At 43.2% G+C, this 26,904-nt stretch overlaps 1 protein-coding gene and 1 long non-coding RNA gene across 10 annotated transcripts in view; one reads left to right on the top strand and one right to left on the bottom strand.

Annotated features, from left to right (window-relative positions):
• LOC134481283 (uncharacterized) overlaps positions 1-23,108 on the top strand; it is a 29,095-nt gene extending 5,987 nt beyond the window's left edge. Inside the window, exons 2-3 of the long non-coding RNA XR_010056752.1 lie at positions 20,609-20,710; positions 22,885-23,108. This is a non-coding gene — a long non-coding RNA (uncharacterized LOC134481283). The remainder of the gene's footprint in view (positions 1-20,608; positions 20,711-22,884) is intronic.
• Positions 1-26,904, bottom strand: part of Auts2 (activator of transcription and developmental regulator AUTS2) — a 1,091,249-nt gene that overhangs the window by 549,704 nt on the left and 514,641 nt on the right.

Raw genomic sequence — 26,904 nt, 5'->3', positions numbered from 1 at the left:
GGCCACTTTGGGGTCAGCCCACCCCTATCAGTATCTCCTTACCTACACTCTGCTAAGAAGTCCGATAAAATCATTGGTTCCCTAGGGTAAAATTAGATAGAATGGTACTTTGTTTTATCTTTGGGACCTTTGTTTACATCTCCCAGGGAGAAAGAACCGAAACAATGACAAGCAATAAAACTGGCAACTCAAGGGTTTACCAGATGTCCCTGCTTAGAGTAATCGGCCCTGGAGAGAGTTAGAAAAATATTACACAGGGAAATCCTGTTATTAGAATACAAAAATTAGAACTCAGCCCACTCCAGCCTGTGCTGTCAAGACTCTCACTATCCCAATGTGTCTCAGCAAAAGTGCAGCAGTGAGGATATTTCTACAATAGCTGAGTAGGCAAGAGACAATTAAAGAATGCAAAACAGCTGCTGGGAGAGGAGAGGCGCCAACTGGCAGGGAAAAGACAGCGTTATACTAATTATCATATTATAGAAAAAAAAACGAGAGTACCCCCTCTTTATTCCTTAATGTTTCATATTTCTTGTTCCATTCAAACACCCACCTTGGCAAACTATATCCTAGCAGGCATTATCTCGTAAAGGGTTTAATTTGAGTAAATGCCAGTCAATGCTGATTAAGCTATCTTTGACTAGAGCCTCAAGTATGGGATAGAAGAGGAAAAGGGAACAGGACCAGAGAGGAAAGCCAAAGGGAACAGAAGGGCTTCTCATGGTAACGTTTATTTGTATTGTTAACACCTCCCTCAGTTGCCTCTTAGACTCCAAAGGGATCTAAGGTGGAAAGATGATCACTGCCAAGCTGGACAACCTAGGATCCATCCCTAGGACTAACGTGGTGAACACGGTGGAAGGACAGAAATGACTCCCACAGGTCCACAGGTTGTCCTCGGACTTCCATACTCTAGCGCTGTGTGTGTGTGTGTGTGTGTGTGTGTGTGTGTGTGTGTGTGTGTGTGTGTGTGTGTGTAAATGTTACAACATGGGCATTCTGATGGATATTAAGCAACCATCCTGAGCCATTCTTACATGAGAGACCTCAAACCACAAGTAACACACTCCAGGCCAAAGAATGCATTCCAGATAGCACACCCTTGTCTACAAATGGCTTTGCCATTATTAGCTAAAAATACCGCCAGACTGACAAGACGTAGGAGACGATGGCCAATATTTTTCAAGGAATAAAGGTAACAGCTTAGGCCATATATGTATCGGGTATTAGTGTGTGCATTATTGTATTAAAAAGCTGAAGGGAGATTAGGTCTTGAAGAAAAGAAGCTTTATTTACGTCATGGTTTTAGAGGCTAACCGCCCCATGGACATGGCCTCTGCTGTAGGCATTACTGCAAATGGTGTAGTAGTCAGAGCTCAAACAGCTGCAAAAGAGCACGTCCATAGGCAGATAGAAAGGAGGAGGGACCAAGCTTGTTCTTCTCATACCAACCTTCTCCAGAGAACTCAGCAAGGGGGTCCCAAGAGAACTTCCTCAACTCCTTCTGAAGGAGACCCTCTGATATCTAAGGAACTCTGACCAGGCACTTCAATGTTCAGAACTGCCAATTTCTTCATATCGAAAAGAGAGCTTCAAAAGTGCATGGCCCTTGACAGCTCACTTGATCTATATACAGTCCTCACCAGGACTTTCACACAGAACCTCAAAAAAATGAGGGAACAGAGCTACAAGGATACCAGAGAAAGTTAAGTGTTCAGTGCCAACACTTCATATGTGTGGTTCCATACCACATAGATGTCTACACTCATTTGTATGTAAACTAAAATACAGGCCAGCTATACTCATTAGCCTTCAAAACGCCCGTGACACATGAGATATGTCCTTGGCTGTCTTCCTTTGTACCAAGTCAAGAGTCATGGAAAAAAGACTGAAACCTATTCTTTCATTAAACAGGAATGCTTCTCTCTAAATGGGTCTATAAACTACTGCATTGCTGGGATTCAAGGTCACCGTGGGAGGTACACTTCTGCACAGCAAAGCCCAGTCCCTCTTGTCCTCCTCTTTCTTGTTTTCTTTTTTCCTTCTTCATCAAGTGTTGGCCATAGTATTCACTATTCCTGTTTTTATGATGTCTGTTACAATTGAGCAAGCACACACATGCTGCGTGTGTGTGTTTGTCTGTGTGTGTGAGTGCACATGTGTACTTGAGTATCCAGGTGTGTGTATGCATGGAAAGGTCAGAGCAGGATATAAGTGGTCCCCTCAACTGTGAGGATAGGTCTTACAGGAAATTGGGAGCTCTCTGTTTTAGATAGATGGATGGCCACCTAGTTCCCAGGATCTGCCCATTTTTTGCCTGACAATGCTGGTGTGACACAGATGGACATCATATAATCTTTATAGTTTATTTATATCATTTTGATTCATTGTCACCTAATCATAATCACCACAGTCACTTAGAGGCCCATTCTTCGGAGGGATAATGGACAAGCCTGTATAGTCAGCGCCCCTCCGACCACAGAAAATTATCTTTACAACATGCTACTGTGTTATCTGACTATCACTAGTGGCCAGCAATTCTGGTGGTTCCAGCATGATTCTTGCATTCTCTCAGACATGTTACTCAAATTCTCGTAAAGATACCTTTCCTATAGACAAAGACAAATGCATACCCAAACATATAGACGAATAACTAACAAAGGTAACCAATTTATTGGTTATTTCCACTAACTGGCACAGGCATATAATAAAATCCCCTAACAGTAGGGCACGAGACACATATTTATAAGATGTCAAGACTGAATTTTTGATAAACACTGTCAAGGAAGCTTAAGGGACACCAGTCATTGCTCCCATCATTTTAAGCACATGGTGTAGTCAAACAGAACGGGTCTTACAAATTCCCAGCTGGTGGGCAGTAGATTATAGATGGTCTGGGAGCAACTCAGTGAAGTTCCAATGCAACTAAGGCCATTTCCCCATTGGGTCAGCAGTTTACATCTTTCCAAATGTTCTTTATACATAAAGAAGGCATTCGTCTGTTTCACATCCATGTGAACAAGTATGTAGTAAATGACTTACACGCTGCTGGTTGGGAAGATGGCTCGGTGGTTACAAACACTTGCCATTCTTCTGAAGTGTTTGAGCTGGGTTCCTAGGACCCATGTCAGTCACCTGCAACTCTAGATCCAAGGGAGCTGATGCTGTCTCTTGGAGGTATCCACACTCATAAGCACCTAACAGCCACACCCAAACCCACAGACATGCATAGACACAGACCTAAAAATGAAACACACTTCTAGGAGACAGCAGAAGATGGAGCGTGAGAATAGGAGTTGATTTCGGCTCTGTGCTCTAAAGACTCAGTGCTCGCCACCATGGTAAAGACCAGGTGAAGTCGGGAGAGCAGGAAGAACACATGGTCTGGGACCTCACACTTCGGCCGTCCAAGAAGTAGACAGGAAATGCTGGAGCTTGCCAAGCCTCCTCCTTTGCCCCTGTCTATTGAGCTTGAACCTTACCCCATCCATGGGATTGTACAAACACGTGATGTTCAAGGTGGGTCCTCTTCTTCCAGGAAAACCTCTGGAAAAACCCTCACAGACACGCAAGAACTGTGTCTCCTAAGTGACACATTCAAATCTAATTAAGTTGACAATGAAATTAACCATCCCATCTCCTGCTCAAATCCTAAGACACTGCCAACCTTGTTAGCACCTTGGGCCTTCGCAGCTGTCTTCCTTTCGAAGAACCCGGGCTGTGGAGCCAGGCTCTCCCTCCAGCAGCATCAGTATAATAAAATCATAAATCCTACATTAACGAGGGTACGTACGCGCTGCACGGGGAAATACCACCTCCGCTGACAAACATTTCTCTCGTACAGAAGCACTTAGCAAGCGCTGGAATAGGCATTCAATGATTGTCATCTGGGTTCACTTTCATATTCATGGTAGATATGCATATTCATAGCAAGCCCCGTGCACGCTCTCAATAATTGTCAGAGTATTATCGTTACTAATGAACGGTACGGGAGGAGGAAGCGAATGCGAGCCCTGTCACCACTTCGATTAATTCTCAGGGTTTTGATAGTAATTGTTTATTAAGAATCTGGATTTATAAGCATGTGTTTGATGTACTTAAGTCTTAGATAACCGGGCTGGCAAGAGGAATGACAGCAATAGCAATAACAGATCTTCTTCAGGCTTCTGGTGACCCAGGCCACGCCTAAACAACTCCCTTTCTTTGTTGTGCGCCCACAAGGCCATGAGGCCCTACCTGACTTCCAATTTTTCCTCTTACGATTGTATTCATTATTGATTCTTGGGTATCTGGAATTGACAGAAAAATCTACTGACGGAAAAAAAAATTAAAAAAACAAAAACAAAATGCCAGCTCAGGAGTTTTAAATACTAGGAGTACGAACGCTGACTGTGACAAAGGTTCCTAGGGAGAGGACCAAGGATGGAGTAACTGTCCTACTCTACTGAACTTTGTTCTTTTTAAAAGATGGCTTCTTTGCTAGAGGACAAAATTTGCCCAAACGAATCTTTGACTACAACCCACTCTGCCTGTGCCTGAAAAACAAACTTGGAGCAGGGCTACTTTTCAGCAAAGTATTCTAATTCAAGGCTTGTGGAACTGCTCTCAGTCCATTTACATATGGTCTACAGAGTAGGTGTGGAGAGAAGGAAAAGGAGGAGGAGAAGGAGAGAAGTGAGAGAGGGAAAGCAGAAAGGAGGGAGGAAGGAGAGGGAGAGATAAAGAGGTAGAGAGAGAAGGGGAGAGAGGTGTGGGTGAGGGGAGTAGGGTGGGAAATGGTGGGTGAAGGGATAAAATAGGGTGGGAAACAGATATACAGCTGACAGAGCTCGAACATTTCAGTTTGGATTCAGATTTACAGAGGTTACTTCGCTCCTGCTGCCTCAGTTTCCAAACCCAGAGATTAGGGACAAAGGAGCACATTCAAATGTCTGCTCTGAGGATAAATAGTTACAAGAACGATGCAGGCTCAGTGCGGGCTGACAATGGTCACCATTACTGCACCATGGGTTTGGAATAAGTGAGTAGCTAACTCTGTATACAGGAATGGTGGTGAGGGATCAATACAAACCCCATGATGTGACAACCAATACCCAGTTTCCCAGAAACTGACGAGAGCTAGAAAGGCTATAACAGAAAGCACTCTTTACCTTAAACAGAAAGTAGTCTCTAAATACTGGGAATTTTTCTCTCTCTCTTTTTTTTTTTTTTTTTTTTTGGAATTTTCTTGATACCATACAGCCCAGAGTAGCCTCAAATTTACTATATGATGCAGAATGAGCTAGACCTTCCGATCATCCTGCCTCTACCATCTCAGCGCTGAGGTTACAGGCATGTACCACCACACCACAATGGAAACGCGGTTCTACAATGGTCAAGCCAGCGCCAAATACAAATTACCTTTTACCACCATCTATGCCCAATTTTTAAATTGTATTTAAGCATTATCATTAACCCATATTGTTTTTGGAAATCCTTTAAAACTAGATGAGAGATCATTTGCTTGTCCGAGACAAAGTCTCATACAATTGCCAAGGCTGGCCTTGGACGAGTAGTCTTCCTGCCTCTGCCTCCCAAGTAACAGGGATGACAGGCCTACCTGACTGCATTCTGCACGTGAAGTTTCAAATGGTTTCTACAATGCTCCTTCCTTGTTTGCTCTAAGCATAAGTCTGACAATCTCACAGTATTCCTGAGTTGGCAAGCGGGGTGGGTGAGTGCCATTCTGCTTTAGCTCTGACATTATTTCAAGAACAATGCAGATTTCATATATCATTCCTATCAATCAATTCTGCCTGCTTCCGTTTCCTCACGGGGAAAGGCTCTAAAGTGCTAACATGGTGCAGGTTTGACTCAAGGTTATTAAAACTTAGAAAATCACAACCACATGCAACTCCAGGTCTAGGAGATCCGAGCCTTCTTCTGGCCTGTAAATAGGGGACAGGGGTGTGCACACACGCATGCAAACACACCCACACAGGTTTTTTTGCTAATGCACTTCAATGTCCATGAATACTAACTGAATACTTAAATCAGTGGCAATTCTCTCTCACAGCTACGTATGGATTACAACTAAATTCCTATTTCTGACCTGAGTGTAGATTATGCCAAATGCTGGCTTGAAAAGAAAGCACTGAATCAAAGCATCCAGTCTAGAATCATCCACCTCAATTGAAAAAGAAAAGAAAAATTAATATTGTCGAGAAAAGGAACTTCCAGGTTCCCTCAGGGGACGCAGTTCTGACTTCAGAAAAGACAAAGCCGCCAGGTCCTTCTTCTCTGTCACCAGCAGATCAGTGAGAGGGAATTTCTTCTATGCTTCAGAACGGCTTTGGATCAAAAGAGTGAGAGACTTAAAGAAGCCTCAAATCTTTTAATACAACAAAAATCCTGTCTCGTCTAACAGAAGAATTTCATGTTCAGATTCCTTGTTTCCCACATGTATTCAATCACTCGCAGATGCCTATATATAAAGACAATGTCAAGTCTATTCTTAGAACAAGGTACAAGCAGGAGACTGGCCGGGGCAGCCATCTTCTTCTGCTCTAGTCAGGAAGACAGACAATGAATGTAAACATCACTGTGTGATCAGGATGTAGCTGGCCTGGCTCAATCGTGCCATTCTGTGGACCGATTCTTGCCATGGGAGTTTTTTATTTTTTATTTTAGAAGAGGGCTTGGCTACAATCAGGGAAGGTGGTTCCCACAAAGAGCAACTGAGAAAATGAAGTCTTCTAATTAAAGACCTTTTCGATGCAATTCCTACAAGTACAAGTTAAATACAGTGCTCTTTAAAGGACACTGTTCAAAACCAGTACTTACGCATTCATTATTGAACGCTTTTAATGCCACTAAACTTCCCTTATGAGGTCATTGAGAAATGGAGCAATTAAATTACCTGATATCTGGGGTCTGAGGCAGAGAACTCAATGTGTTTAAACAGACAGAACTTAGGGCAATGCTACCAGACCCCTAAAATGCATCACCTTCACACAGAAATAACAGCGGCAGGAAAAGCTCTGTGATGTTCTCCACTCCCAACCCTCTATGCAGCAAATCATAAAGCCTAAAGACAATTTTCTGAACTGTCAATGAAGCAGACATGAGACCCTCTTGTGAACAAGCCACGAGGAAAGGCCTGTCCCCAAAAGAGACTCAAAAGAGAAATGATCACAGGAAAGACCCAAGGACCAAATAGGTTTTGCCACATCACCGAAAGTAGATCATACCCCCATTGTCTATCTACATTTCCCCAAGACTGTCTTCCTTCCATCAGACTGACATGTCTACATTGGGGAAGTTACTTAGCGGTTCTTCTAGTATTCATGAAGCCCTAGGTTCGGTCGCCAGCACTGTACAAATAAATGTGGTAATTGACAGATGTCAATCATCTTATCTGGGAGTTGAAAGTAGAAGGTTCAGAAGTTCAAGGTCTTGCATCGCAACATAAGACCCTGTTTCAAAATGAATTAACACATAAGGATGCCTCTTTAGGTTTCCCTCTTCACGTGGAATTTATTAAGTGAACTCGTGTCTTATTATCTTGCTGATCTGTTTTGGAATACAAAGGCCTCAAAACCACCAATCCAAGATGGATACAGAAAAGGGTTTGCTTGTTTGCTTTTCTCTGTTATGTCCTTAAACAACAAACTTGTTTATGAGCAGACGTAAACTTTAGATCAATAAGAAACTTCAGTAAGATACCTGTTTTACTATTTTTCTTTAAGACATTTCTAATGAGAGGCTGGAGAGATGGCTAAGTGGCTAAGACCACTTGTTCATGCATGGGGACCAAGTTTCCGCTCCCACCTTCTAAACCATCTGTAGGACTACTGACCTAACATCTTGTTCTGAGTTAAAAGAAAAAGTCCAGGCACTCACTTGATACAGAGCTGCCTTACTGTGAGAAAGCCCCAAGTTTGACTGCCATGTGGGCACACGCCTGTTACCTTGCCATTTAAAAACAGAGATATAAGAAACAGCATTTACACAGGGAGTTCAAGGGACATAAGTATGGGAAAGACCTGAAATCAGTCTATACGGGGCAAAGGTCATTTCCTGAAATGGCCCATGATACCATCTAAGGAAAACATATCAAACTTGAAGGAACTGAATGCAGTCTTCAGCCATAGATAGAATGGGGCAGTGAGCAGTCTTGATGATTTATTTATTGGCCTGATTCACCTTGACAGAATACAATGGCCACTCACAAGAATGTCACGAGACCTTAAGGCCCTCCCACTAAACTCCAGCAGACCTGAACCACATCCATGTTTCCTTATGATGGGTGTGTCCTGGCTAGCTTTGTGCCAACTTGACCAAAGTTAGTTATCTGAAAGAACGGAACATCAATTGAGAAAATGGCCTCTATGAGATCCAGCTGTAGGGCATTTTCTGAAGAAGTGATTGAAGGGGTCAGGCCCTTCTCATAGAATGGTACATCCATAGGCTTGGGAGTCCAGGGTTCTATAAGAAAACAGGCTGAGCAAGTTAGTAAGCACCACCCCTCCCTCTATGGCCTCTGTCTCAGCTCCTGCGTTCAGTTTCCTGCCTGACTTCCTTCAGCGATGAACAGTAATATAGAAGTGTGAGCGAAACAAACCCTTTTCCTCCTCACGTTGCTTTGGCACAGGATTTCATCACAGCAACCGAAGGTCTAAACTAGGACAGGGTGGCTAAAAGCATTCTGATAATGGAGATTGCTTTCTTTGGAAAGATCAGTCTCAAGATTTTTAGAATCTACACTGTGTCATCTCACCAGCAAAATCAGCACATTATTAACAGGGATACTGGGAAACTAGGCACAGCGGGGGTTAGGAAAGGGTTAGAGTCAGGGAAGGAAGTGTAGGTGGTGGTCAAGGGAAAGGGATGGTAAAGGAAGAAAAGGGGGAAAGAAAGGAAATGCGAAGGACAAAAGGAGGAATGACATTTCTACCTGTTAAATCTCTCTGCCTAAGACAACCTCTGTTCCCAGCCTCCTCCAGGGGGCTATTTTGAGTGAAATGGCCCAGTCAGGGGCGCCATTTTCAGTTATTAAAGAAGCCAGAAGAGCTTCAGGCTCTGAGCAGCACTTGACCCAAAGGGTGATGGGCTGAAGGAAGAGGAAAGGGAATTAACCAGGTCCCCTGTGGCTAGAGTCTGCACACAGCAGGCCTGATAGCCATGTCCTTCTCAGCGTGGCGGCTTCCAGAGAGCAGCTCTTTGATTGCAGAAGTTACCGCTGTCCAGGGCTGAGCTGCTGGGAATGACTAAAGGCCAAAGCCAGGAGGGAAGGGAGAGGCCAGAAGAGTTCTGGATCAGAAATGTAATAATTAACACATTTGTCACCTGGCGCTGGAGAGCCATAAAAGAGCAGCGATGAAATGGCGTGGACGCTGGCATAATTACGCTCTCCAAACCTTCTGCCAGGGTGGGTGGGGCTTAATCAGGAGAATTTCTCAAAACAACCCTAGCCTCCGGTCCCTGCACACACCTCACATGGCCGCTTCTGGGAGTGAGAAGCAGGCAGTTGACATGAAGATTTCCCCCCCTCATCTGATGAAACATGAATAAATCACACATCATCGGGTTTATCATTTTTCTCCTCTGAGAAATATGAAATATTATAGATCATCTCCAGTACATCAGCTTCTTCACACTCCATTAGCATGAAGGGACTATTTTTTGATATAATTTATCAAACCATTGGCCCCATCTCTCTCCCATTTCCTGACAAATGAAAATACGGACACAGTGGACTCGGGCTCCTGACTCACAGCAGCTGTATCCTGTCCTCCACCATTTGACAGGAGAAGGGCACAGCCTGTATTGATGCTTAAATGGCTGAAACAAACAGGCCAAGAGATGCCATGAAACAGAGGCTACTTTCAGTAAGCATTGAGTTTCCAATGCCATATGAATATGCTCCAAAAAAAAAGGGGGGGTGGGGACAGGGTCTCATATAGTCAAGGCTGGCCTTGAATTTACCTTATAGGCAAGGATAACCTTGGATTCACTGTCCTCGGATCTCCAGCTTCCAAGTGTTGGTATGCCATGAGTGAACCGCCATTCCCGATTTATGTAACTCTGGGAATTGAACCCACGGCTTTTGTGCATGCTAGTCACACCCATCACCAACTGAATTACAACCAAAAGTCACCCATTCACCACTGTTTAAAAGTGAAGGATACATTTGAGAAAAGGGAGTTTTACTCCAACCTATTTTACACCGAAAGTGACTGGGTTATTGCTCAGGAGGGCTGCCTGATACACAATTAACTGAGAACCAGAGAAACAAAACGAGACAAAACCAAACACAAAAACCAAAACGAAACCAACTTACCGAATAGTGGGTGGACGTCAGTTTTTCATTATATAAACACATTACATATGATTTGTTGACTATGTGAGAAAAATTATAAAGAAACATAGACCCTTATCCCAGACACTACCACAGGAGGTGTACCTGCAAGTACAACATATCTAATGCTACCGGGAACATTCTTACTCTTCAAGGACGGCCATGATGGTTTTTTTCCTTACTATTTAATAGTGCATTTGAAAATGATAAAATAGAGGCCGGAGACATGACTCTGTGGTTGGGAGTACTTGTTGCTCTTGCAAAGGACATAAGTTCTGATCCCGGCACTCACGTAAGGTGACTCATAACTGCCCGTGACTCCAGCCCCGGGGCTCAGTGCTTTCTTCTGGCTTTGGTGGGCACCCGGATGAATATTCTTATACACAAGCATACAGACACATAAGGAAAAGAAAAATAATACAGTAGGCAAGTCAAATGTAATCTTGGCTAGTCAGAGGCACCATGGGAGTAGCCATGGTGAAGAGAAATGGCCAAGACGGTAACAACAGAGTGGACTGAGGAGGCAGAAGATAGACGCAACTGGTCAACTGTGAGGAACTGAAACTGGAAACGACACCACATTTGCACAGCTGAAGGCAGAGCATAGGCTGCGACTGGGGTCCAACGCAGGAACCAAAGGATTAGCAAAATTGCAAAGGAGGTGGTAGTGAACTGGCTCGAGGACCGAGTGACTCAGGGCTGATGTTACAGACAATTTCAGGGAAGCCTGTGTGGAATCTTCCACTGCAAGATAAGCGCCATTGACACTGGCTACAAGCAGCTGCTTAGGGAGCCATCTTACTCTAAGAAACCCGGAGGTTGTAGACGAAAGCTCGCCCCTGCCTCTCTCCTGAAGGACAGCGCTTCGTTCCTCAAGTTGTTTCCCTTCCAGTGATAAGGCATTTTCTTCCATTTTAGGGCTGAGCTGTGACGGGGCAGCTTGGGAAGTAATTCAAAGCAGAGCGAGAAACTCGCGCCAACCCCTTATGTTTTCCTTCAACTACAGAAATGCAATCGGATAACTTATTTTTTGGGAATCTGAAGTTTATTAGGCTGGTATTTATTTTGGTTTCCCTGGAGGGTACAATTATGTTTTAGAAAGACCTGTGGCTAAGAGACTCTCACAATAAACTATTTCTATGCTAACCACATGGACCAGAGGAGTGAAGAAAGCCTCCTTTTGTACGGGCGGCTTCAGCTCTTCTTTCCTGGTAGCGACAGCCTCGTCTTGGTACTCCAGCTCCTCTGACCGCTACCCACACCAGAAGGTTTTTTTTACAAAAGCTGCATCTAAAGAAGTCTGAAAGAAGATAAATGCCACCATGAAAGACTCTTCTTGCCCGACCGCAGCATTAATCCCAGCATTTGCCATGAGAATTTTATGCCAAACATAGGAACAAGCTGGGCAGGGCTGGTCTTGAGGGCCAGCCATTCCCTCTAGAGCAGGAAAGGCAGACTAAACTCAGAGATCAGCTTTCCTAAAAAAGGACCCTTTGTTCTGTTAAGTTTCTGTCTCCTATTTCCGTTCCCGAACAAATTCTACTGCACAAGGTGAGTCCACGGGCCAACTACACAGGTCGTTGACAGAGCTGTGGAAAGGCAAGAGGGAGATTTGTAGCAACCCTCAGCCAAATTAATGTGAGATATAAAAAATAAAATTCACACGGGGGCTGGGGAGATGGATCCATTGATAAAGTGCCTGCTCTGTAGGCAGGAGAACACACGGGCGATCCTCAGAATCCATGTACAAAATATCTAGGTATGGTAGTAGTACATCGGTCACCAGCACTGAGGAAAAAGACAAACAGGTCTCCCGACTAGCTGGCCAGCGAACATAGGTAACGTGGCCAACTTTGTCTAAAAAAAAAAAGTGAATAGTGGACCATCCCCCATCCTGACAAGAACATGCACACACATGAAGATGTGGACACACACTAGTCTACATGCTCACAAGGAGCCTGACATGGGTTTTAGCCGCTCCTCTGTTTGCTAAGGCAGCAAGTGAGGCAGCCAGAGGTGACCCAGAAAGTGATGGTATGCAGCTTTTAAAACACATGGTGTAGTTTTCTCTATAGATACCCTCAGTCATCTCTTGCCCTGCAATGGTGACCAACATGCACCCTTTGGGGCCTGAAAGAACCATTGAAAGTCAAGGGGTTGCACTTGTGCCCAGGCTTTCTCTCCCTTTGTCCAGATCTGGCAGGATGCACCGAGCCTTAGTCATGCAAGGTTTACCTCCAGTGTTCTCAGAGCCATGACATAATTCAGGAAGGTGACCGGGCTACTTGACATGAGTGCAGTCAGTCACTGCGGTGTTTGGCTGGGCCAAAGGTTGAGCCAAGGTAAACAGAACCAAAGGCCAGGCAGGAAAGAAAGCTGGTAAGAGGCCATGTCTGTCAAAACTTAGTCATAAGCAACAGTGAGTCACAGAGAGCCCTGAGGTGCTGCCCCAAAATTCAGAGGTTTTCCCTCTCCCTAGATTCTGCTGTATGGACAACATACATTAGGACTTCATGAGGACAACTGAAGAGTCCATTCTGTACCTTAAGATACAGATTAACAATACGAATTTAGCTGTCTAGACAGTCTGTTTTCCTACCACGATAAAAGCAAATAGACTTTCCATTAAAACTTCTGTTTCCACTGCAGTAGCAAACACCATACTGGTAATGGTGAAGGAACCCAAGGGTCTTGGATGGGAAGCGCTCCGTGTCTTGGCTATATTAAAGGGAAATTTTCCTCGAGAGGAGATTCATCATTAGATGGTATCTGCATGGTTCTACCATCTACACTTTTATTAAAATGTTCTTGGGATACTGTATAAGTGTCCAATGGGTACCTCAGGGACATTCACCTTTTAAGGCGACTTCATTTGGAAAGAATTTGAAATGGAAATTGGATTGATGTTCACTGTAGAGGGTCAGTCAGTCACAGCAATGGCCTGAAGAAACTAAGAACAGAAGAGTAAAAACACAGAACAGAGAGAAGGAACTTCTGGCCATGGAAGAGCCATGTATGGAAGTTGAATCTCATGGCTCATACATCATAAAGAGAACCCATCTTGTAGAAAGCACGTTTCTCTAACAGTATTACAGTTTGGGTCCTCACGTTTGTTCCAGTCTCTGTTCTCTCACTGGCTACAGGCTGTGCCTTTCCGGAGAAACAGTATTTTCATTTATGAAACATAGACTCCGTGGGCTGGGGGTATACTTAACCTGGGAGCACGTATGACTAGCATGTATGAAGCTCTGGCTTCAAGCCCTAGAACCATATGGTAAGCAAGGAATGAGCGTGCATATCTGTAATCCGAGGAGAAGGTGGAGGCAGGAGGATTTAAGGTCATCCCAGCTATAGATTGAGTTCGAGGCAAGTCTAGGCGACATGAGACCATGTCTTAAAATAACACTAATGACAATCACTTCAAAGCCTGGGAGTGAACAGTTAAGTGGCTTGTTGCTTCAATTATGTTCGGAAAGGTACCTTCCACACAGCTAAATGGAGAGTGACTCCTAGGCATAACTGCAATCATTATTATCCATACATTTGAAAATGCACTGACAAGTACAAAATCACCTTCAAGGATTTTTTTCAAAATCCAGAAAGGGGGAAAAAAAAGATGTAATCAAGTCAGGCCTTACATACATGCCCTGATTTCTGTGAAAACACCAATGCTGTAGATATTCATTCAAGGTATTTCATTGTTTATAAAAAATGCTATTCTTCATCCTTTAAAAAATGTATTTTAAATTATTCATCTCTATGGGTACTTGGGAGCATGTGAGTTAGGTGACAATAGAGTCCAGAAAACACTGACCCCCTCTTCTGTCCCCACACCCCCTCCCATAGCACGAATGACAGAGGGCAGTGAGCCACCCAATATGGGTGCCAGCAACTGAGGTAGGATCGGCTGCAAGATGTGCTCTTAGCTGCTAAGCCGTTCCACCCGCCCTACTTCTCATCATTTCTAAGTGTGGCTGGTGACCTTTTAATATCATTTCCATGGACAAAGATACAAAACACCAAGAAAATGACCTCTACACGAACTTCACTTATCGAAAAGCAACTGACAAAACACAGCACCTTAGATGAGAATATGCTCAGCCCGGCTTCTTAAAAAAGCCTGCCGTGGTTTTCCTTCCGTCGTTCATAGGAAACTTAAACGGCAGCTCTGGCGTCTCGAGCACAAAGAAGCCAGTCTACTCTTAGAGATCTGATTGTATTTACTAGAACCTGGTCTCACAGGCAAGAAACACAGAACGTGATACTGAATAAATTGTGTTTTTTAAAAAATGGTATGTGTCCAAGGATAATACAGCATTTTTCTTTTTTCACTCTGCATGCATGTATGTGTGTGATAATATGCATTGTTTCTGAATTCTTTTGCAGATATGTGGGTATACATGCATGTGGTCACACACACATGTAGAGGACTGAAAAAAAATCATCCTCGATTGTTCTTCCACATTATTCACGGAACTAAGGTCTCTCAATCAAACTCAGAGCTCATCAACACTGCTAGTGTTGTTAGCCTACTCGCTCTACTCTGGGATAGCATGTTTTCACCTTTCAGGGCTGAACTACGGATGAACCGCCATGACTATCTGTAATTTACATGAGTCTCTGAGGATCAAAGCTCCAGTCCTCATGCTTGTGTGGCAAGTGTGTTAACTGCTGCACCCCCTGCCCAACTCTGAATCATCCACATTTGGATAAACAATACTCGTTCAGGTCAAAGAAAGATTCAACAGCATTAGGGTGCAAAGACACATATTACGACATGGTAAGCACAATGACAGAAGTAGGTATTCTTAGATGTTTAAAAGCTAACCTGCCTCTAATCTTAGCTATTGTTCTTTTGCTGTGATGAGATGCCCTGACCAAGGAAACCTATAAAGGAAGCCTTCGATTGGTAGCTAGCTTAGAGTTTTAGAGAGAGGGAGAGACAGAGAAACATGCATGCGCACGCACACACACACACACACACACACACACACACACACACACAGACAGTGACAGAGCATGCCAGTGCCACGTGCCCACTTGAGCCAGAAAGACACAGACACAGACACAGACACAGACACAGACACAGACACAGACACAGACACAGACACAGACACAATCACAGTCACAGTCACAGACACAGACACAGACACAGACACAGACACAGACACAGACACAGACACGAATCCTAGCCTTGGCATGGAATTCTGGAATCCCCAAACCCAATTTTAGTGTGACACACCCTCTCCACCAATGTCAACCCTTCTCAACCCTTACCTAATCATTCTAATAAATTGGAATTATTCAAACATGAACCTTTGGGTGTCATCCTCATTCAAACCACAACACCACTGTTTACATCACCTTAAATGAAAAAAGAAAAACAGTAATCATAGTTTATACAGGCAAAGTCAGAGCCATTTATACTAGGTAAGCACTCTATCAAACGAGCACATCCCTAGCCCAGTTTTCACAGCTCATAATGAAAGGATTACCAAACAGATTAATTAAATCTTAAAATGGCTGGACATGGTGGCATACACCTGAAATCCCATAGCATCAGATCTTTGAGTTTGATGCCAGCTTGGTCTATGAAGCGAGTTGTGTAACAGCCAAAGTTATACAGAGAAACCTTCTCTTGATCTACCCATCCAAAATGTGAAACTTTATAGAGCAATGGCATATGCCAATATTCTAGACAGGTTGAGGAGTCTTCTTCCTACAATTAATAGTGGGTATAAAAAATGGGTCTTCATGCCAGAGAGATGGCTAAGAAGCTGAAAACATTCGCAGTGCCAGCATGGGCATCTCAGTTCAAATCCACATACAAAGCAAGCATACTTATGTGTGCCTGTAACCCCAGTGCTGTGAAAGGCAGAGAGAGGAAGACCACTAGAGCTTCATGGCTGCCAGCCTAACGTCAGGTTCATTGTGTGTGGGAAGGTGAAGGTTATGTCTATGTATGAGGAAGGTGTGTGTGTGTGTGTGTGTGTGTGTGTGTGTGTGTGTGTGTGTGGTGTTTGTATGTGTACCCTTTCAAATGCTGGCTGTTCTACACCCAATGACCTCTTCAGACCAGAACCCTTAAAAGAGCACATATGCATAACACAAAACACACACACACACACACACACACACACACACACACACACACACAGAGTACAATTGCATGAGATCTGTAGAAAACACACGTAATTTTTTTCTTCTCTATACATGCCCTTCTCCCTTCCTTTCAGGATCCTTGGACATTTAGTTGTGGTTTGTGATGACTTCTCTGTGCCAAACTCAATGAGCTAAGCAAGAGTCATCCATTTTCATTTATTAACCATCTATAATCATGATTTTCATAACCATGACAATGTAGACATATTAATAGAGAAGGCCCTGCAATTTGCTCTCAGTCAACTATGGCAGGTGGTAGTGATAAAAAGAACACAGCCAGGCAAAATAGTTTATGGCGTTAGGAGATATTAAAAGAGGCAAAAATGCACAGGGGAAGGAGGTATTAGATATACATATTTCTGAGTTATTAAAAATTGAAAAAACATAAAGGTGAGATTAATATTACAGAACCTATCCGCATCTCCAGAAATGAAGGGTTTAGGTGATATGAAATATCTTCTGCTCTCACAGAGGTACACTGGCAGGCAGGAGAACCCCTGCACGGAATTTGAATGAGTGATGGGGTGGGAAGCATCAGATGAGATTGAAGAAGGAAAATAAAATTTCCCCTGAAAGAACATTCTTTAATTATGAAGGTTGTCTGGGATTACCCGATAGAAACCTTGCAAATCCTAGTTCTTTAGACCTGGGAGAATGGCAGCTACCTGGCAAGCCAGTTTCCCTGAGTCAGTCTCCCGGGCCCAGACACAAAAAAGGAGCTGAGGACAGGGAAGTAGTTACTCATGGCATCCTCAGATGTCAGAGTACAGGTGGAAGCCACAAAGAAATGCAACCCGTGTGAGCCTTGGCATCTAGCACACTTGTTGATATTATATTAGAGTGTGTGTGTGTGTGTGTGTGTGTGTGTGTGTGTGTGTGTGTGTGTACAAAAGCAAAGTCAGTGAAAGAGACCTCTTTCATGTTTTAGTATCTCTGGTCTACATGCATCAAAGCTCAGAATGGGGAGCAGCGGCTTAGGGCATCCTGAAAGTGCCAGGAAAAGAGGCAGGGCCCACAGAGCATCCCCTGCCATCCTTTCGAGTCGCACCTTATGGGTGCGATGTTGTGCGAGTTGAACAGAAGGGTTCAGCAAAAGTGCTCAGAAAGGCCTTTTTCCAGCCCAGATTACACACACACACACACACACACACACACACACACACACACACACGGCCCAAATTCAAGGAAACAGGAGCTCAGGGCATCCTACAAGAGCCATGGCTGGTTCCTGAAGCCATTCCTCACTGTGGTTTCTCTTCCCGGGGGGTGGGTGCTGTGCTAGCTAGAGCAAGATAGCAGTGGAAAGGAACTGTGTACAAGAAGCAGGAAGAAAAGAAAATTCTCATCACAAACCAACAACAGGGCTGCGAAACTCAAGGAGAGGAGGCAAATTCAGCAGCCATCTGACCCCTGAAACACAGGAAGAAATGTGGTCCTCTGTTTCAAAAATCTGACCGAGGGGGATAAAATCAGGGAGTGGGGGGGGGGGACCTACAAAAAAAAACTTGTTTATAATAAAGACTACATTCTGTAGCAATTTCCTAGATTCCTGGGGTTAGGAATCTAGATTGCCAATGGATAAGTGAGCCTTAAAATCACATCCCCGCTGACAAAAATTCATTTCTTATAACTGTCTCCATTTACCGGAATGCTGAATCTTTCCCATGGGGAAGAACAAATGAAAATGTTATTTCTCTGCTCATGAACTCATACCTTTCTGTCTGCTTTTCACTGTTGGCAATTTCATTCTCCTCCAAATTTGACTAAAGCCCGTGACCTGAGGGAAATAATGTCTATATAATAATCTTCTGAAACTCTAATTCTGAGTCATGTTTTTTGGATGTTGCCTTGCAGTTTATGAAAATTGCACTGAGCTATGAAATGTAAGTGATGTGATGTCCCTGCCTAACATAATCATTTCACTGGTGAACATGCTACAAATACTAATGAAAAGGAGGCGCCCACCAAATCCGTGAGGGCCGGTTAATGGCGAGAATCTAGCAGCAGAGGCCAGAATGGGGCTGCTCCCCATCCTTAAGAAGAAGACAGCAAAGGGTGGGAGGCAAGCGGACATGGAGCGAGAAGGAAAGAGAAAGGATTCACTGTGACAGCCATTTCTCTATTCCCCTGACAAACCTGGCATCCTTCATCCATCTGTATCCGTCAGCACAGGACAACGGCATCCTACCTGTCTGTCTGTAAACAGCTATTCTGAAGGAAGCCTGAAGCCTGTGTACCGGAGGATCGGTGACCTGCTTTAAGTCTACAGTCAGAAAGCACAAGCACTGATCGTTTCCATTAGATATGCACATAACTAAAGCAAGCTCCTGCCTGGCCGTCAGTGAACCACACCCGCTCATATTAAAGCATGTTACCTTTCCCTAAGCCATGGCTATCTATACAAAGCACAGGTGAGAGTACTGAGTAAAGAACGGCTAAAGCGAGGCGAGCTATCCCTTAATAAACAGCTTGGCTTGTTTCACATAAGTATCTGTGACCTAAAACCATGTTCATTCAGCAGTAGTACAGAAAAAATTAAATTGGACTAATATAAAAGCTGAAAAATATATTTAGCTATCGCGCTTCCATTAGCGAGACAGAGTTATAAAAACATGTCATTTCACATATTGAAATATGGGCATTCAGGAGAATTCTAGGTGGGGTAAATAACATTCTTTTCTCATGCTGTACATTTCATGAAACATCTGCATTATACGGTCATGCACTGCTTATATTTCTTTGGAAAATATTTATTTATTTATAGACACGTTCTCCCTGTGTAGCCCTGGCTGGTCTGGAACTTTCTACCAAGACCAGGCTAGGCCCCAAACTCAGATCTACCTGCCTCTACTTCCTGATTATGGGGGTTAAAGACATGAGCCAGCATGTCAGGCCCTTTATTTCTAATTATGTACATTTGTGTGTGCATATGCATGAGAGTGTATGGAGGAGGGTTGACGGCACGTCAACCCGTGTTCTCAAAAGTCACAATGGGGCACCGGACGCCTGGGAGGTGAAGGGAGTGGAGGAGCTTGTGGTGCTGGGGAACACACCACGGCAAACACTGAGTTCTCTCTCCAGCCCTGGTTCTCAGACCTGTGCAACAATCTGGATCATGGCAGCAGATTCGTCAGCAGGGACCTCCCCAAGGCAAAGAGACGTAGACATCAGGTCACAACATGGTGGGCTGACCTGCTTACAAGAACAATCACCAACTGTTGGCCATGAGCGCTACAGCATTCCCCTCCCCCACCCCCAACCCTAAAATGACTCATTTGAGGTATTCCCCTCGGATACTTTATATTTTTACAGAAATGAAGCAGTTCTTGCTTGAAGAAAAAAAAATTTAAAATGTCAACTGTGTTTTCCAACTGTAGCAAATTATCAAAATAAACCTTAAGCAACAGCTCCTGTTGTAGACACTTTCGTTCTACCAACAGACGTAAAACAGGGAAGTGAAACACAGGACTCAGTACTGAGGCCTCCATTCAGTTGGTACACTTCAGAGTACAAGAAGAAAAGGAATGGTGAAGACAGAACAGCGGGGAAAGTGTGTGTGCGTGCGTGCGTGCCTGGATGCGCGCGTGCTTGTGCGCATGCGTGGGTGCGTGCTTTCTTTCTTTTTTGTTCTCTGAAAAACCTAGGACCTGAGATCAGAACACTTAGAAATCATGCAAAACCAGACACAGTTGCCCGTTTCTTGAAACCCAGTATTCACACAGTGAGATGGGAAGAAAGATGGGAGAATCATAGAAGCTCACCTGCCAGGTAGCCTGGGGCATGAGGCAGCTAACAAAAGAAATTGTGTCCAACAAGGTGGAAGATAAGAACCTACACCAGAGTTTGTATCCTGACCCCAATACCCTTGTTTTGGTCTAGACCATGAACAGGCACACACATCATATGCACATACGGGGGATTTTAAAAATTTATTAATAGAGGACACCTAGTATTAGCATTTTCTGGCAAGAACAATTGAATACTTGGAACAAAACCATATCTGCAATAGCAGCTGATATTTTCAGAAGAAACAAAAAAATAATTAAAAAACCCTAAAATGCATTCACTGACCAGCAACAACTGACTTTATATTGTCTTTTATTCAAGAGTACTATGAATGAACAACAATGCCAACCAACCAGAGCTTCCAAGGACTAAGCCACTACCCAAAGATTATACATGGACTGACCCTGGACTCCAACTGCACAGGTAGTAATGAATAGCCTAGTAAGAGCACCAGTGGAAGGGGAAGCCTTGGGTCCTGCCAAGACTGAACCCCAGTGAATGTGATTGTTGGGGGGAGGGCGGCAATGGGGGGAGGATGGGAAGGGAACACCCATAGAGAAGAGGAGGGGGAGGGGTTGGGAGGATGTTGGCCCGGAAACCGGGAAGGGGAATAACAATCGAAATGTAAATAAATACTCAAGTTAATAAAGATGGGGGGGGGGGAGTACTAAGAGACCCAAAACCTAACATAAATTTCCAAACATTAAGGTTACTCAAGGTTCCAGTTCAAAGATATATTAAGATTTCCCCCTACTGCTATTACACTAAGCATTGTCCTCCTCAAACATAATACTTTCCTACTTGCTTAAGTCAAAGCAGAACTCTGTGTGTTGGTTTCTGTTTGTTTTTTTGTACAGATTTCATGGATCCCAGGTTAACCTCAAACTTTCGATGCAGCCAAGGGGGACCCTGAGCCTCTGATCTGCCTACCTTCTGCTCCCAAGTGATGGGGATTCAGTATAGCCCACCCAGGTCTGGGTTATACAGTTTGTCCTGGAGACCATGACTATGACTTTAGCAGAGCGACACCAGAACTCAACTCCCCAAGCTAAATCCCCATCATTCCCATTATTGGTTTAGTCTATTTATTAAAAGATTCTACACCCAAACTCAAATCATCTACAAACTAATGTTTCATGTTTCATTAGTTAAAAAAAAAAAAACAAAAAAAAACAAAGAACCTGGGAAGTGGCTAAGAACTTACACAACAAAAGACTTCTTGGTCAAAAAGTAGAAAGAGGACATTGTAACTAACAAGATAGGCCACAGATCTGCAGGACCAGTTCATACCGGGATGGTTCACTACCCAGTAACCTTCAAGACAATTTCTGCAATGTGAATTCCAATTAGATCCATAACTTCCTAAAGAACAAGTCAGAAGGGAGGGAGTCTCTCAGTGGTTGTTTGTTTGAGAAAGTCCATTTCCAAAGGTCCTACCCCTTTACACATACACAACAGACAGACGACAGACAGATGAAAATATAGATTTTGTTTTTTGAAAAAAATGAGGCAAAGACTTCAAGTGTGCCTTTTTATATTAACCAGCTGTCAAATTTGACATATTTTTTTCTAGAATGATACTACCTCAAAAGAGTCAAAAGACTAAGACTCTCAGGGAAAAACAGTTAAAATACATTATAAACTACACCGTTACAAAGCCCTACCTACAACTGTTACTATTATTAACTACATGTGAGCTCAGAGTACCGGTGTAATTTTTAAATGATCACAAATAAGAGGCTTTAAGACAGTAAAACCAAGTTGAATTTGTTGGTTTTGTTTTTTCATTCTCTGGATGTTTGGGTGTAAGCTCTTTAATTTCTAAGATGGGGTGGGAGGGTTGTGGTTACCGGTCCCCGGTACCGAGTTTTAGTGACTGTAGTCACTGAATGCTATTGGCATTGTGTCAGAGTTTTTATATTTTCCAAATTTTCTAACATTTTAAGATGACCTGTCATCAACAAATACGCCACGCGCCCTTAAAAGCTGTTGGGAGAAATATTCTATAAGTGTCCTCGGAGTCATGCTGACTGGAAATAACTGCCAGCCTGGGACCCTGTGTGAATCAGTATAGCATCTCCAAACACAATGACGGATCTGCTATGGCTCACGTACACGCTAACGTTACAGTTCCCTAATTAACTTCCTTCCATGAGGGTGGGCCTACCTGTACCTAGGTGCACCACCTAAGTCCAGGGTGCCCGTAGAAACTAGAAGACGTTGTCAAACTCCCTGAAACCAGAATTTCCAGTGGTTTTGCGCTGCCGGATGAGGATCTGGAAACCGGGCCTGTGTGTCCTGTAGGAGCGGCCTCCATTTGGGACTGCTCACCTACATCTCTCCAGCCCCTAAACTCTGTCCTGATGAAGGGTCACAGCGAGTACCGTTAGCCTTTTCTCATTTTCTCCTTAATCATACTATACTGTTTTATATCCTTTTATTCTTAATATCACTGTATCCTTAGGATAGTCTTTTAAACACAGTTTTGTTTTCTATTGAATTTTGTAACCCCTACTTTCTGGCCACCTTTATTTAATAAAGATGGGTGGAGATCCATTATGCTCTTCAAAGTTTCTTCTATGTCTGTTCCTTTTCAGGTTTGGTAATAACTACTTTTGAGGAACCAAGAGATGGCATCAGATGTCCTGGTAGTCAACTGTGTGTCACCTGACTTAGTATTCGAAGCGAGAAATTACTCTTCACGGATGAACCATCACTCCAGAACCTGCCTTTGATTTTCGGGCTTCTTTTGAATGCAGAATTTTCCATAATTTCCAGTAAACTCTTTAATTGTCTTATTAAATATACTTACTTTACTATACTTTGCCTTAATGTTTCCTACAATGACTGTTCTAGACTTCAAAACATACAATGTTAACTCTTAGGCTACTTATAGATTTTGCTATACTCTCTACCTCAAGGGGAGGTATATGTTAATGGTAAATTTCCAGCTTTCCCTGTTTTCCTTCTACTATTAATGTCGGAAATTCATTCTGACATATATCACAACCCTCTATGACAAATATCACTGTTGCTTTAAACCAGAACCCAATAGCAAATACCTGGCTCTGGGGTTGGTCTCTAGTACAAATCCATTGATCATTTGAATCTTTGCCTCAAATGTATTTCTTAGAATTCTGAAGGAAAGAATTATAAGAAAATAAGAAAATAAATAAGAAAAGAAGGAGGGAGGCAGATAAAGAGGGAGAAAAAAAGGACTGAAAGGAGGAAGAAAAAACACACAACCAACCAAACAAACAAACAAACAGGACTGATCTCAAGGACCCACATGGTGAAAAAAGAGAACTAACTCCCAGTTATCCTCCAATCTCAACATATATGTGCTGTCTCTCTGTCTCTGTCTCTGTCTTCGTCTCTGTCTCTCCCTCCCCTCCCTCTCCCTCACCCTCACCCCCACACACTATAAATGCAGAACAATTTTACAAATGAATAGTCTTATGGCCTATATGAACGAAATCCAGAGGCTGTATTTTGCTAATATGAATTTTGTCAATTTTGATTTTGATCCCTTTCCAAAATGTTAAAGGAAATGTTATTCCTATTTATACATAATTTTCCTGATTTCTTTTTTTCCTGATTGACATCAAACATTCTCCATATCGCCATTACACTATTCCTGAAAAAGCTTCATGTAACATTTCTTGGATCAATAGAGAAATCTTGAAAACTACAGACAGCAACAGACAGAATCTGCAGTGGACGAAAGACCATTTGCTCGGGTGTAAGGAGACGCACACATGCAGTGGTCACAAAGGCAAGAGCCCACCATTATGGCCTTCAAAACCTGAAAATCCAGCCTCTTCTTCAGGGCTGGAACATTTAAGTCCCTTAAGACTTTAGGGGTGGTTGGTTTGTAGAGAGGTAGGATGGATGATTGGTCCCAAATGTAGCATGTCCTGAACTAGTTGATCCAGTTCAACAGCTGGGGGGCGGGGGTGGAGGGGCTGCTGTGAGAAAAAGGGAAACACTCCTCCTGCAGGGTCTTTGTTTTATCAGGATGGTGAGGAAGAAGTCGGCCATCTTGAATGTTGGCCATCTTTATTCCTGGTCATGGCCCATGTCCCTATCTGTCTACCTACCAGGGAATCTGTCATATGCCAAGCCTCTCACTGCCATGATGTCTTTCTGCAGCATTAACAACTCTTCTAGTAAATCTCTTACCCCAAAGGACAAGTCACCTCAGAGTCCCTCTTAAGCCCCAAGCCCGGGACCTTTAAATGAGTTATCCATGCTCCAGTAAACAATCTATTCATGCTTAAGCAAGCAACTCTAATTAAACTCAGTGGATCACAATAAGACCAACAAAAAAGGCCTGAAAGGAGGAGGAGACCAGGGGGAGAAAGAAGGGGACAAAAGAGGGTTATGGGGTGAAACACCAAAAACTCATTATATACATGTCCAACACTTTAAAAGACTTTTAAAAATTAAATTAAAATTTATACAGTGAGGAAGAAGAACCAAGGAGAAACAGTCACTAAATGAGCACCTTGAACTGGAATGCAAATGCTAGCTCTCCTAGACGGTCGTGATTTTTCTCCTGTTTAACTCCTAACAGCTTCTCCCCAAAGAAGTTATTGTTAAGATTAAACACACACACACACACACACACACACACACACACACACACACACACACACACCCCTTGTACTTTGTCTTCAAGACAAAAAAAAAAAAAGAACAGAGATTTAGCTGAAAAGGAAAGCCCAATTCCCATGGAAATAGAACACTATGGGATTAGCAGTGGCATCATTATGTCTGGAATGAAGGTTCTGTTTCTGTATTGATTAATTCCAGCCAGGATGAAATTTGCATGTGATTTACAATCATTGCCTTTCACAAATGTCTTCATTTAGTCGTATTTTGAGCAGGGTATGACAAGATTATTGCAAATCACAGTCCCATCACTGAAGAATCTGAGAAAAGGCGGAGAGAAAAAAAAAAACAAACTCACAATTTCATTGGACATATTACAAAAGTGACGATGGGTTCGGGAAGCAGGCACAGCTCTGTGTAGCTGGTTCATTCTTCGTCAGCTTCCCGGTGTCAGACGTGCATGAAGGCCTTTCCAAATGTCTTCATGTTAGTGTCTAGACGCACCGCTTCTGACAGCCGTGAGGAGGAGAGTCAACATGAGCATGATGTATTTGGAGTGGAATGTCAGGAAATTTACAACAGTGTGAAAGGAAAAATCTGTGTCTCAGGCCAGCTTTGCTAAGCATCAGATTGCATCACCCAGACCTCCAAGCAACCCATCACACGGCACATTTATGAGGTTAACTGGGGAATTGTTTAATGAGCGGGGAGTTATTCCATCACTGGATCCTGAAGAAGCTGAAACCTTGTCTTCTGCACATTTAGAACTGTAAATGAATGGTTCAGTGGGTAAAGCCTGCCAAGACGGACAACCGAAGTTCAAGAAACAGGTCCCATGGTAGAAGGAAAGAATCAATTCCCTCAAGCTGTTTTCTAAGCTCTACAAGATTACCATGGCACACACATGCATGAGTGCACCCCCTACACACACAAAGAAATACCTGACTGACTGACTGACTGACTGACTGACGGACTGACTGACGGACTGACTAATTAACTATTTTTATTGCCTTTGACATAACCTCCAGTCCCCTGGAAAGAAGACGTTTCAACAAAACAGGATTCTATCATGCTGGCCTGTCTGTGGAGGACTGTCTAAGTTGCCAATGGACATAGGAAAGTCAAACCCACTGTGGGCAGCACTGTCCCTAGGCAGGTGATTGTGAGCTGTATAGGAAAACTGCAGGAGAGTGAGCCAATAAAAATGGTAGCATAAAATACCTCTGTAGTGTCTACTTCAATTTCTGCTCTGAATCCTATCATTCATGAACTATAATTTGAAACTGTTAAAAAAAAACTGATAAATCCTTTCCTCCCTTAGCTCACTTTTGGTCACCTTTTTAAAGCAAAATCAAACATTCATCTCTTTCACAGATACTTCATTAAGCACACTGTGCTCTTTTAAAATAGAATGTATTGTCCACCAAATACTTAATGTGCAACTAAATTATTAAACCCTCCAATGTGAAGGAGGTTGAGAACCACCTGAATATCACGTGTCGCTAAAATGTTGTATGTAAAATGAGTGTTTGGATGGATACATATAGAAGCCCTTGGTGCGCTACAGAAAAAACAGGAACTGTTTCCATAGACACCCTTTTGAAGCTACAAACTACAACTACATTTACCTCACCCTGATGAAGAGCGTGTATACAGTCCTGCTCTGTCCGAGCACGAGACAGATGCAGAATGAATGCTGCTTAATAAACACTATCGGGTACCTCAGAGAGCACAGCCTGAGATTTTCAGATGCTGACAGTCCACCAACTATTCTCTCTGATATATCACACAACCCGTTACTCTGCAGTCTGGTGTTGGGTATTAAGAAGCACCCCATTAAAACACTATATTGAAGCCTTGATCCCTGACACAGCAAGGGTCTGAGGTAGGACCCTGAAAGGTAACAAGATCAGGAAAACTGACATTATGTGAAGGGGCCACTAGGAGTGCGGGCCTCCCTGGAGAACACAGGCTGCTAGGAATATATATTTATAGGGTATTTG

This window comes from Rattus norvegicus, chromosome 12 (assembly GCF_036323735.1).
Source record: "Rattus norvegicus strain BN/NHsdMcwi chromosome 12, GRCr8, whole genome shotgun sequence".
NCBI classification, from domain to species: domain Eukaryota; kingdom Metazoa; phylum Chordata; class Mammalia; order Rodentia; family Muridae; genus Rattus; species Rattus norvegicus.
The sequence above is the reverse complement of the archived record's forward strand: the minus strand, read 5'-3'. Positions and strand labels throughout refer to the sequence as shown.